General features: G+C 41.8%; 1 pseudogene; it reads right to left on the reverse strand.

The window, feature by feature from the left end:
- Window positions 1-1,274: 1,274 nt before the first annotated feature.
- Window positions 1,275-2,460, reverse strand: LOC119520692 (annotated as a pseudogene).
- Window positions 2,461-13,203: the final 10,743 nt, after the last annotated feature.

Below are 13,203 nucleotides of genomic sequence, written 5' to 3' on the forward strand. Positions count from 1 at the left end.
GCTTTTTACATCTATGGCAGCTTGTCTTTAGCAATGAAAGATACTCTCCAAAATATTTTTGACAGAGAGAAAGTGGGCAGAGAAAGATAAAGTAGTCATACCTTCTACCTTAATGAGGACAAGGTAAAACCTAATGTGCAGATGTAAAGGTGAAAGGTGAAACCCAAAGTGACATGTAAAATGAGAAGGACAAAGGGCCAACTTCCCAGCCACATAAGGAACCAGCCACAATGGTGGCTTGTGATGTCTTGGGTTCCTAATGGGTGATGGAGTGGAGGTGCACAAAATCTGAGGTTTAGTCCCTGAGACCCAGTATTGGTGTGAGGTCTGCAATTTTCCATAATGACACCTGTGACAAAGCAAATTTTTTTAATTCATAAAATACATTTATATGTATCTTTAGAAATGGACTCAAGAAAGCCAAAAAATATGAGTATAGAAAAAAATGGACAGAAAATTCAAAGTGTAAGGTCTATTAACATTTAAGACTTGCATTTATACTTGTAAAATAATTATTTCCCTGTAACTACATTTGTGCTTAGAAGGTCTGACTTTTAGATTAAAAACTGAAAAATTCATATATCATGTTCTCAAAACCATACCCCTCCCTTTCTCTGTGCAACTAGGAAGGTTTTTAACTTGGGGATTGTAGACATGCACTAAAATAGAGAGTTCCTCCCTTATAAAAAAAAAATTGTAGAACTTTAAAAATTGTAACTAGCCCAGACTTCTGTTTTTCATGCTTAAAAAATACTTAACATTTGGGATATATGCTGGTCTTAACAGAGCAAGAACTGCTATGTCTGTAAGAATGTGGTAGTCAATTACTATAATGTGAAAATAAGAAATATGTTTTTATTCAAATGCAGGCCTCTGAAAAAAAAACTATGTAGACACTCTTGACTCACCTTGTGTAAGGCCCTGAAGAATAAAAGAATAGCAATGAGTCTTTAAAATCAGTTTTTCATTTCCTCAGATAATCCTACCATTATCATAGAATGCTCTAGTAAAGAAATGTCTATTCTTATACCATGGAAATGAGATGTAAACTTCACATGAGCTAAGTAACTATTTAAATGACCCACCTACCTTCTTCCATCATTTATATTAACTGGCAATCCTATTAGTAAGCAAGTTATTACACAAGACTTAAAACACAAACTTGCTGGGGTTGTTTCAAATATACAAACATAATATTGATGAACTTCTTAGATTTTTCATTTGCTTTTCACATTTAGATTAGAGGAAGCCTTTTTCATTTAAAGCCCTTGTGCTCATATATATTCAAAGTTTTTATCATTATTATTTTGGTATCTTGATTCTCCATGCTTCAAGACAAAAAAATCTTCAGTCATAAGTCTGTATCTTCCTAGAGCTTCATGCAGTTTCACTGGAGGGTCTAAGTAGTGCTCATTTGCTAAGACAAAAGTTCACCAGTGAATTGCCACAGATTTCTCTGCTTGGACATCAGTGTGAAACCTTACAGCTTCTTCTGGGTCTATGTGCTGCCATTTCATATGCCACCTGGGTTCATAAGCTCCAATAAGAATAGCTGCAAGACCAAAAGGTCCAAATCTTTTTCCCATCTATTCAAAAGCAGGGCAATAACCAGTATCTCCTGCAAAAAAAAAAGAATCTATTCCAAGGTCTCAAGACAGACCAGTCGCCCCACAGAACCTTATTGTCATCCGTTAGAGTCCTCTTGCAGCAGTGCTGGGATGGTGGATAGACAAAGGTGACCTTATCATGTCTGGAAACACAATTCTCCTCCCACTGGTCCAGCTCAATCATATTCTCTTAGCTGTATTTCTGTATGCAGTCAAGGAGACCCAAAGGCACAAATCATCTCAAGGCATTACTGAATCACCCATTCAGAGCAATGACAGAATTGTAGTCCAGGTGATCACAGTGGTTTTGACTGATAAGGACCACATCTATTGGAGGCAGCTTGCTTATTGTGCATGGAGGCTAACAAAAGCATTTTAGATCCATGTACTGTGGTGGTGAAGCATGATCGCTAAAAATGGGATTCATGAGAGTTATGAGCTCATCAGTTTCTACCATTACTGTTGCATGTCTCAGCCATGTGACCTTTAAGCCAGCTTCCTTCACTACAGAGTCATTGCTGAAATAGGGCTTAAGCACTGAGAGTTCTTTATCAAGTTCCTCTTTGGAATGTGGATTATTGCTGTGATCTTTTTCTATGATCATCAATCTGAGGGCATTTGGAATAGAGGGATTTCTCCAAGTTGGCCAAGGGTTAACAAAGCTCCCATCTTTTCCTTTCTTTGATTTAGTTATATATTCCTCTAATCTGTAATCCAATTTGAAGCTTTTCCTTGAAAACCTAGAAGAATCATTTCCTCCAGAATTCTGTGTTGAATTTTGGCATTTTCTTACTGCTTCTTTAGGATATTGGCTGCTTATCATCAGGGGCTGGTTGCTCTCAGTTTCATCCATGTCCTTTGATGAGAAACCCCAGTGAGGCATGGCCCAGTGCATGCACTGCCATGACCATTTCCACTGCTGCTTCTCAGCTGCAGGCCACCAAATCAAAATTTTAAGACAGCAAAATCTGATACTGTTTTGGACTCTGGAAGCAAAGACCAACAGAACAGAAAAGTGCTGTATATTGCTGGTGTGACCATGCTTTCTCAGAGATACTGAGGCCCCAGCAGGGCTGAGGCTGGTGCCCTTGGTGAGGCTGTTACCCTTGGCTGAGCACTCATGAACATCCATGCTGCCACCTGCCTCTCTGCTATGATCTCCTGCTTGTGCCCACAGGTTCTGTGTTCCTTCATCCTGGCAGTGGGTGGTGCAATTTATTTGCATGCAAGATTCACTAACCCCCCTGGGGGAACACCTGGAGCCTGTATTTGGAAGAGGGTCCAGGCACCATATGTGGACAAGCAGACATACAAGTAGGGGGCTATCTGGTGATGCAGACCCCACTGCAGCCTCTGGATTTCATCCTCCCCCAAATGTAACCACTGCAGAGCCCTGGGCCCTGATGACTCTACAGGCCACAGAGCTGGGGATTACAGGTCTAAGAGGGGACAGCCTGATCCACATACCAGGCAGGTTGGACTTTCCTTGTGGGTTTCTGGAAATGTTCAAGTTCTCCTGGTTACTTCTTTAAAAAGGAGGAGCAGACAGGGAACCCTGTCCTGTGGCCTGTGCTTCTGAGGTGACTTGACAGTCTCAAGCTCTAGGATGTCCTCTTCCCCATGGCCACTCTGGGCCCTGAAGCCTCTTTCTGGCATGTTCTTTGCCCCACCCAAAGGGCCACCAGGATTTCTAAGCAGCTAGAACATCCTTACTTTATACCCCAAATTAGAGGGTTAAAGGCTCAGAGGGTCTTCTACATTCCAGGTGAGAGTTTGCTATTGATTGTGTTGGAAATGGAGAGAAGATGACCAAACTCACCAGGGCTGGGGGACAGGGCAGAAGACAGGAGAGACACAGAGGATGGGGGCACTGAGGGCTGAGTGTGTGTCAAGGTAGCCTAGTGGGGGTTCCTCCCTCTCCCATCCTCCAGTGGATGCCCCAACCTGTCCTCACATGGGGACTGCATCCCCTGGGAGCAGGGGTCTCCCCATTGTGGAGCTGAAATCCCTATGGACTGGGTATTGCCCATGAAGGACAGAATCAGTCCCCCAAATTACAAGCTCTGCTTGATAAAGGAACCACATTGTGAGAAAAACCACACCACTTGCCTGTAGTCACCCTTACTCTTGTCACCATGAACCACTCTTGGACCCCCACCCACACACACATTTGTGTGCTCTTCCCCCTCCATGTGGCCATTGCATTCCTTCTTCTCCCTCCTCATACTCCAAAGATTCCTGCCCACCCTCACTCCAACTGATAAGCTTGTTTTCTTCTGCTTAAACACAGCTTCCTTGAGGCATAATTGACACTATAAACTTCATAGGTTTAGATGCTACAGTTGTTATGGTTTGATGTTTTGACATATTTCCATCTCTGAAGCCAAGGCTAAGGTAATGAGCACAACCACCACCTGCAGAATTCCCACCTGCCATTCTCTGTCCCCCACCTCCCTCTGTCCTCATCCTCAGGGATCCCTGATGTGCATACTGTCACTATGGTTTCATGTGTATTTTCTAGAATTTCATCCAATTGGAATGGAATCTCACAGCTTTACTCTCTCTCCCTCTGTTTCCTTTTGTCTGGTGTCCTTAGCTTGGCATAGTTGTTTGGATAGGAACTGATGTGACATTATCCACAATCCATTCCTCTTTATTGCTGAGGGGTTCCATGATATGGATGGGCCACAGTTGGTTCATGTGCTCCCCTGTTAATGGGCATTGGGGTTGGTTCTGTTTTGTGCATTGCAGATAAAGCTGCTATGAGCCTTCAGGAACACACTCAAAGTTGGTGGTGCATATGTTTTCATTTCTATCAGATAAAAAACTAGAAGAGGAATGGTGGATCCTGTGGCATCACTGGGCCTGGCCAAGCAGCTGCACCTGTTTCCTACATCCCTTCCTTCTTGCCTACCCCAAGTGGGTCCAAGTGGCTTATTCTCTCTTTTCACAGCCTGGGCATGCTCTAACCTTGGGACACCCACTTCCTTTCCATTCCTACCCACAGGATCCTTTCTTGATGGGGTCTAATCTGACACCCAATCTAAATTTGCTTTTCACATGTCAGGCTGCCTAGGCCCTGCATGTGTAACACTGTCCCTCTAACCTCTTGTCTATCATCATCATCCTCCCACCAGCAACACTGGACAGAATTTTGCCCTTGAGGGATATCAATCACCTGGATGTTTCCTGACGTGTAGGAAGTACTCACTGGTGACTGTTGTTACACTGGATTTCCTTGGCTCTTGGAATAGAGCCTCTCCTGCCACCCTGTCCCTTTTTCCAGCCCTCTGGAGCTGGTTCACACCTCTCCGTCCTTCCTCAAATCATGTCCATGTGGAGCTGAATAAGTACCTTCAATCTGCCCAGGTGAGTCCTTCCTGTGATGTTCTGTTGGTTCACTCCTATCACCTGTTTCCACTGAGGAGGCATGGAAAATGGGCTGTACTAAAACCTTTGGGTGAATGACCTGAGCAAAGATGAACTAGGTGGAAGATAAGACTGGGGAATGGGAGGGGAGCTGGGTGTCACATGCTGTGGGAAGTTACTCCTGAGCCCAGGGCTCCAGGGGTGGCTGGTAAATGTCTGGGGTAGAAGATTGAAAGGGAGGGTCCTAAAGCCTGGCCACAGGGTGTGATGCTGTGTTTGGTTCTCCAGATGCAAGTACCCAATTGTTAGTCCTCCAACAGTGCCATCTGGGGATCACAGATGCTCCTTGAGTTTTTTTGGGGGGGGCGCATCTGGGCTGAGACTTGCCCTGCCAGTGAGCAACACCCCAGGGGGCATGGAAGGGGTTGGCTGGCAGTTCAAGATGATGAGTTACCAAACTATATCTTGAATTAAAGAAAGAGGTCTCCAGAGTTCCCTGGAGCAGATCTCCTGTGAAGCTCTGAGAGTTTTTTATCCCACTGCCATGTTTGAATATTTAGTTGGCTACTCCCTATAGTGTAGAAAGCATTTGAGAAATGTCCACAATAGGAGTCCAATGAAGTCTGTTCCCACTCAGGCAGCAATAGATTAGAGAGAGACCAGCTCCTGGGATGAGTTCTGTGCAGTTCAGTCCTTTCTAGAGAGAGGAGGATGTGCCACTTCTCACACCTTCCTTCCTGGCCCATGGCACAAGGTACAACTCCCCACCCAGCTACCTTGGGGAGTGAGACATTTATTTCTATTTCTGTGTTCATGGGGATTCTCCTGGAGTTCTGAGGAGCAAACCTTGGTGAGGATGGGTCAGGCAGGGTGGGATATGGGGGATTTTCCCTTCAGGTTGTAATTCATTGTGTTTGCAAAACAAATGTTCTATTCAATTAAAGTTAAATGTTTTGAATGTCCCCTTTAGTCAACTTAACTTTGCATCCCAGACATCATTCCATGTCAGAGTGTAAAGACTAGGGTCAACCTTTTCATCCTTGGCTGACATTTCCCAATGTGGGTGTGCATTGAGATGTCAATGCCCAACTGATGGTCACTTATATGGGTCTGCTTTTATGAGCCACATTATGGAGGATATCTCTGTTTTTTGCCCTTTTTCTTTTTCCTGATTATTTCTCAGGATGAATTTTTGGAAGTGGAATTTTTGGGACAGTCCTGGCAGCCCTAGGTGTGGACTCCAGATTCTGGGTATGTCTTTGTGATGCATCTGTGTCTCTGCTCACCTGCCCACATGCTCATCTAGTTAGGATGGACTGCAGACTTGTCGGAGCCAATTTGGTGCTGGGAATCAAGGAAATTACATAAATCAGCCCCTGACCCTGCTCCCAGAAGCCCCTAAGCTTATCTGCACACCTTCCTTCTCATGTGATCACATTCAGAAAGGAGGGGCCAAGACTAGGAAAGGCCTTCATGCCCATTGGGATGGGGTCTGGGAGGAGCAAGATAATCTTGACTGGGATAGGAGAAGGGCATGGGGGTCAGGAAGAACAGCATCAGTGCAGCCTTTGTAAAGGCAGTGAGAACAAGTGTGTGGGATGTTCCCCAGGGTTGTGGGTAGAGATATGCCAAGCCCACAGGGTCTTGAGTGGGTGCTACTGTCTCCAGACCCTGACTTATTCCTCAGCTTTCACATGGGTGACTCAGGACCTGTCAATTGAATTCCTCAATATCATCCTCCCCCATTCTCTCAGTCAATTAGTGTTCACAGAGCAGCTCATGCATTGCATTGGGGATCAAACTCAAGTTTGTGCCCTCAGGGACCTTACAGGCCAGGAGGGGAGACACAAATAAGCCAGTAATCCTTTCAAGAGTAGCAAATGCTATGATGTTATGACATGGGAAACCAGAGAAGTAACTTGCCATGGGTGCCCAGAGTATGTGGAAGCTTGGGCCTGATGGCAGCCCTTCTTGGGGTAGGGGAAGTTCTGTCCCCTGAGCCCTGTGTCTGTCAGCACAACTGAGGAGGGGTCTCAGCTGCCCTCTTCCCACCCACTCCCTCTGCAGATCTGGGTCCTTCACTCAGGCTCACTGACAGTCACATCCCACTTTCATTCACCACAATTCTGCATGTCCATGATGTGGGATATTTATCAGTAATGAAATGTGCCTCAACTCATTCAGTGACACATTCTGCTTTCTCTGAAAGCACAATTATTGTCCAGTTAATTTTGAAGCTATAACAAACTTACATAAATGTCACACAGTACAAAGAAACTTTTTTCCCCTTGAACCATTGATTTATATCATATCTTATCATTCCCCTAATACTTATATGTTTATTTCCCTCAAACAAGGAATTCTACACAGCCATATTACTGTCATTGCTATCAGGAAATCAACAGTGAAACATGAGCACCATCTAGTCATCACCCCCATTAAAGTCCAATCAGTTGTCCCAATAATGTCCCTGGATGGCAAAAGTAGCCAGTTCACTGTGATGCATTGCCTTTAGTTGGTGTATTTTAATGTCCTTCCATCTGGAACAGTTCCCCAGTCTTCCCTTGACTTTCATGACTTGACACATTTGACTGTTGCATGTCACATATTCTGTAGCATGTCCCCCTTCATGGTTGTGCCTGGAGCTTCTGATTGTTCATCATTGGGTGGAATATCAAAGAAGGATGCCAGGTCTTCCTGATTTTGGTCAAGCCATTACTAATGGTGTCCATCAGGTCATCTGATTAGCCTGGTCCACCAAGGAGAAGTTACCCTTCTTTGTGTAAGTATTTTGGGGTTTGGAGTGTATGAAACTGAAAATATCCTGTTTCTCATAAAACTTTACGTATCTATGTATTATGTATTTGCTTGTTTCAACATGGACTCATGTTTTCTGATAACTAAATATGTCATAATCTGTTAATATCTTTCCTTATGCTAATGCTTCAATTTTCTTTGATTTGGCAAGTTGGGCCCCATAAGCTCTTTTCTTTCCCCTTTAGATAGATACCTTTGACTCACTGAGTCCTTCTTAACTTTCTAGCAATAAAATGTTGTAAGTTCACCTTGCACTTTTCCTGCTGAAGCCCTGTAATCAGCCACTTCTCCAAGGAACCCTGGTTCTGAGATCTAGGTACCCTTTGCTACTGGGTGGTGATGTCTCCCAGGTTCTCTGAGGAGGAGAGGGCCACCAGGATGGGGGAAGCCTGAAGGAGAAATTTGAGGAGCCGCTGGTCTGAAAGTGGCTTGAGATGTTCCTTCCAGGGGTGCATCAGTGACCCTAGAATGGAGTGCTCCACAGTCCTTTCTTTCAGCTTTTTATTTTGAAGTGCTTTCAATCTCACAAAGTACTTGCAGAAATATTACAAAACCCACAGAATTCCAACACACCTTGCACATCAATACCCAGATCTATCAACTTTTAACATGTTGCCACATTTTCCATATCATTCTTTCTGTCCATTTTTCTATCTATTTTCTAAATATTTGAGAGTCAGCTGAATACATGACCAGATGTTTTTGGCCATCTGAGGGTCTGAAACAGAGTGCACAGCTTGAAGAGCTCCCTGAGTGTGAGTTGTTTGAGGAATGAGTGCCCCAGGCCTGGGCCTCACATCAATGTCAGGTATCATCTCAGAGATTCACAGTGCCACTCACAAGCTCCACCCTGATACAACCAACACCTCCCCCATCTCAAGCAAACAACAAACTCATGGAAACACTTTACAAAAACCAAACTAAATTATAAAGAAATCATACTCAGCAACACTGGTAAAACAAAAGCGTGACCTAAGTTCACAAGCCTTTTTGCATCACCTCCAAGAGGCTGTCCATCCTTAGAGGCAACTTCCAAACAGCAAAAATATGAATACCAAAGTGAAAACCTTCTTGTGAACACACTTTAGACATACAGATAGGTGTAAAGATATGTAAAGGATCATGTCCTAATCAAACACCTTGACAAGTTGCCACAATACCTAAAAGATTATAACTTTTGAAACTCCTTTGCCTTCAAGTGAACTTCTCACCTAATCATGGTCATTATCATGGAACAGAAATTAGCATTTTTACAATATTAACTAAATCATGGCCCTTATTGGAAATTCAGCAATTTTCTCTTGAATGCTCTTTTCTGATCTGGGGTCCATTGTGCATGAGCTGTTATTTCAGAGTCAGCTCCAGCTTTTAAATTTTCTCCATCTTTCCTCATCTTACATGATTGTGATGCATGTTACTATTTTGGGACTTTTAGAAATACTATGCAAGAATACTTCATTGTTGTTTTTTACATTTTTTGCAGATTTTATTGTGATATATTCATTTATCACATAGTCCATCTAAAGTATGCAATCAATATCTCACAGTATCATCACTTAATTGTGAAATCATCATCACATTCAATTTTAGAACATTTTCATTGCTCCAAAAAGAAAATTATCAGATAGACACACAAAAAAGAAAATCCCAAATACCCCATATCCCTTATCTGCCCCGATTATTGACCCCTAGTATTGGTGTGGTATACCAGTTACTGTTGAAAGAATTTTAAGGTATTGCTGGTAACTATAGTCCATGGCTTGCAATAGGTATTTTTCCTCACATACCACTCTATTATTAAGTGTTTGTTCTAGTGTCATACATTTATACTAGTTCATGCAAGAACTTATTTAAGTTTGTAGTGTTAATCAGTGACATACATGACTCTAAACAACCCCTTTCAACCAAATTTGACTAAAATGCAGCACTATTCCTTATATTCCCTAAAATAAGCTACTCTCACCCCATATCTATTTCCAAACATTTTAAGTTTAAACTTGTTATATATTCTGAATATTTTAGGTTAATGTGGAGCTTACATTTTAATGCTAGAGGGCAAAAAGTAAGCAATAAGATGTCAGGGGTTCATAAGTCCTATGGAGAAATTAAAGCAGGGTAAGGGGGAAAGAGAATGACAGGAGCTATTTTATACAGAGTGGTAAAGGAAAGTATATCATTAAGGTGACCTCTAAGCAATGAGTTGAAGGCAGTGAGGAGCAAGCTACATGGATATCTGGAAGAAGAAAATTCTAGACAGAAGGAATAGCAGTGAAAAGCTCCCCAGGCAGGTTCATGCTTGACATGTTCATGAAAGCAAGGCACCAGTGTGGTTGGTCTTGGAGGATGAGAGAACAGAGCAGCCAATGAGGTTGGAGAGGTAAGAACTGGGACATCAGGGATCTTGAGCCAGGTGCAGTGGGGAGCCAGTGGAGGACCAGGAAGTCAGTGAAATTACCTGGCTTACATTTTATTTTTTAAATGCAATAATGATATATTCACATGCCATATAATCATTCAAAGAGTGCAATCAATTGTTCACAGTATCATCACATAGTTGTGCATTCATCACCAAATCAATTTTTTTAACATTTTCATTACTCAAAAAAATAAGAATAAGAATAAAAATAAAAGTAAAAAAGAACACCCAAAACATCTCATACTCCTTTTTCCCCTTATTATTTATTAACTTTTGTCCCCATTTTTTCTACTTATCTGTCCATACACTGGATAAAGGGAGTGTGAGCCACAAGGTTTTCACAATCACACAGTCACACTGTATAAGCTATATAATTGTACAATCATCTTCAAGAATCAAAGATACTGGTTTGCCATTCAACAGTTTCAAGTATTTCTTTCTAGCTATTCTAGTACACTAAAACTAAAAAGGGATATTTACATAATGCACAAGAATAACCTCCAGAATGACCTCTCAACTCCATTTGAGATCTCCCAGCCACTGAACTTTATTGTAACTTCTTTTCCCCTTTTGGTCAGGAAGTCTTTCTCAATTCCACAATTCTGGGTCTAGGCTGATCCCCTGAAGTCATGTCCCACATTGCCAGGGAGATTTACACCCCTGGGAGTCATGCCCATATAGGGGGGAGGGCAGTGAATTTACCTGCCAAGTGGGCTTAGAGACAGACAAGCCACACTTAAGCATAAAAAGAGGTTCTCTGGGGGTGACAGTTAGGTGCAACTGTAAGAAGTCTTAGCTTCTCCTTTGCAGTAACAAGTTTCATAAGGGCATGCCCCAAGAATGAGGAACTGGCCTACTACAATGATAGTTCCCAAAGCTTGTGAGAATATTAGGAATTCCTCTGGTGGAGAAGCTTAATGTTTTCACATTTTCCCCCAGGCCCTCAGGGGGCTTTGAAAATACTTTATATTCTCTACTCAACTGATCTGGTATGTATCAGGGTTTCATGCTAACCTGTACAAACTAACCAGATCTCACCCCTTGTTCAAGATTCCATGTAATTATGGTGTTTGAATTAACAGACCATACAAGTTAAATTATATAGTGTGCTACAGAAAGTATATACTTTGCAACAAATAGGCATCTCTTCCTTTGGTCTCACACAGAATTTGAGGTTTCAAAACACAGTCAGTGTCATCCTTTTCCTGTTAATCTGGTTTGCCTTAGTTCTAATCAAGTTCATTTCAAAGACTGATGTCTTTCTCAGCCTTTTTAACATCTGCTGTATGGGATAAAGTTGACATTCATAGCTGCTGAACTCTGGCTCTGAGTCTCAGGTGTAACACAGATACCTGAATTAAGAGAGACACAAAAACAGCTCAGCAGCTCAGAAATCAGAGATAACCATTACAACTTATGAATAGATGTGACTTCTGTAAGAGTTTACCATCCAGGAACCTTTACCATAAGCCTTCCCCTCATAGCCTATGGTCTCAGATTCAGTTCTCAGCGTTTGCACATTATCATCAGCCCATATTAGTGAAGCATTATAATGTTTGTCTTTTTGATTCTGGCTTATTTCTCAACATACTGTCCTCGGGGTCCATTCACCTAGCTGTATATCTCACAACTTCATTTCTTCTTGCCCCTGCTCAGTATTCCATTATATGTATACACCACAGTTCACCATTCCATTTATCAGTCAATGTACCCTAAGGCCACCTCCATCCATTGTGAACCATGAACATGGCTGCCATAAACACCAGTATGCAATGTCCTCTCATGTCCCCATCAGTTATTCCAAGTATATAACTCAATAACTGTGTTGCAGAACCATATGGCAATCCCATAATTAGCTTCCTGTGCAACCATCACACTGACCTCCAGCTGGGCTGTGTCATTCTACTTCCCTACCAATGGAGACTAGGTACATCTCTCTCTCCACATTTTCTCCAGCACTTTTAACTCTCTGTTTATTTTTAACAATTTTATACACACACTGTACTATACACCCTAAGTAAACAATCAATGGTTCCCAGTCTAATCACATAATCATGCATTCATCACCACAATCTATATAAGGACATTTCAATCTCTTCCCCAAAGAAAAAGGAAAAGGAGAAAATAATGAAGAAAGAACATACAATAGAAAGAAGAAAAATAAAAATAAAATACAATGAAAAGGTCAGAAAACATCACTACTATCAAAAATCCCATATCACTCCCTTATATCCCCCTCTTATAGACATTTAGCTTTGGTATATTGACTTTGTTACAATTAATGGAAGCTTCTTAGATTGTATTTTCCCCTCCACTACCCAATTTTCAACACCTTTCAATGTTGACATTCATTTGTTCTCCCTCATGTAAAAAAATTCTTATATTTGTACATTTAATCACCATCATTGACCACTCTAGGTTTTGCTAAGTAATATAATTCCAGTCTTTATCTTGTACCTTTCTTTCCAGGGTCATGCCCTTAGGCTGCTTCCTTCAGACATACTCACACTCATCTTTGTTCAGCGTACTTACAATATTGTCTTATCATCACACACTATTATGCTATTCATTCCATTTCTGGATCTACGCAATCAATCCTATTGAGACTTCTGTACTCCTTCAGCATCAAATGCCTTATCTCTAACCTCTATCTATCTCCCGATAACATGTGTTCTCAACTTTCAAATTTTGCTCATCAATGTTAGTCCATATTAGTGAGACCATACAGAATCTGTCCTTTGTTTCTGGCTAATGTCACTCAAAGTGATGTCTACTGTATATCACTTTTTCTTTGAGATTTTACGTGTCATGTCTTATTTTTATTTTTTCCTCTCTCTTTTTACCCTTACTGGTAGTCTTCATTTCTACAGTCTTCTCCAAACCTCTCTCCCTTTTCTTTCCTATCTGCCTGTATGCCCCTTTTAGTATTTCTTGTAGAGCAGGTATCTTGTTCACAAACTCTCCCAGTGTCCTTTTGTCTGAAAGTATTTTAAA

This window comes from Choloepus didactylus, chromosome 26 (assembly GCF_015220235.1).
Source record: "Choloepus didactylus isolate mChoDid1 chromosome 26, mChoDid1.pri, whole genome shotgun sequence".
Taxonomy (NCBI): Eukaryota; Metazoa; Chordata; class Mammalia; order Pilosa; family Megalonychidae; genus Choloepus; species Choloepus didactylus.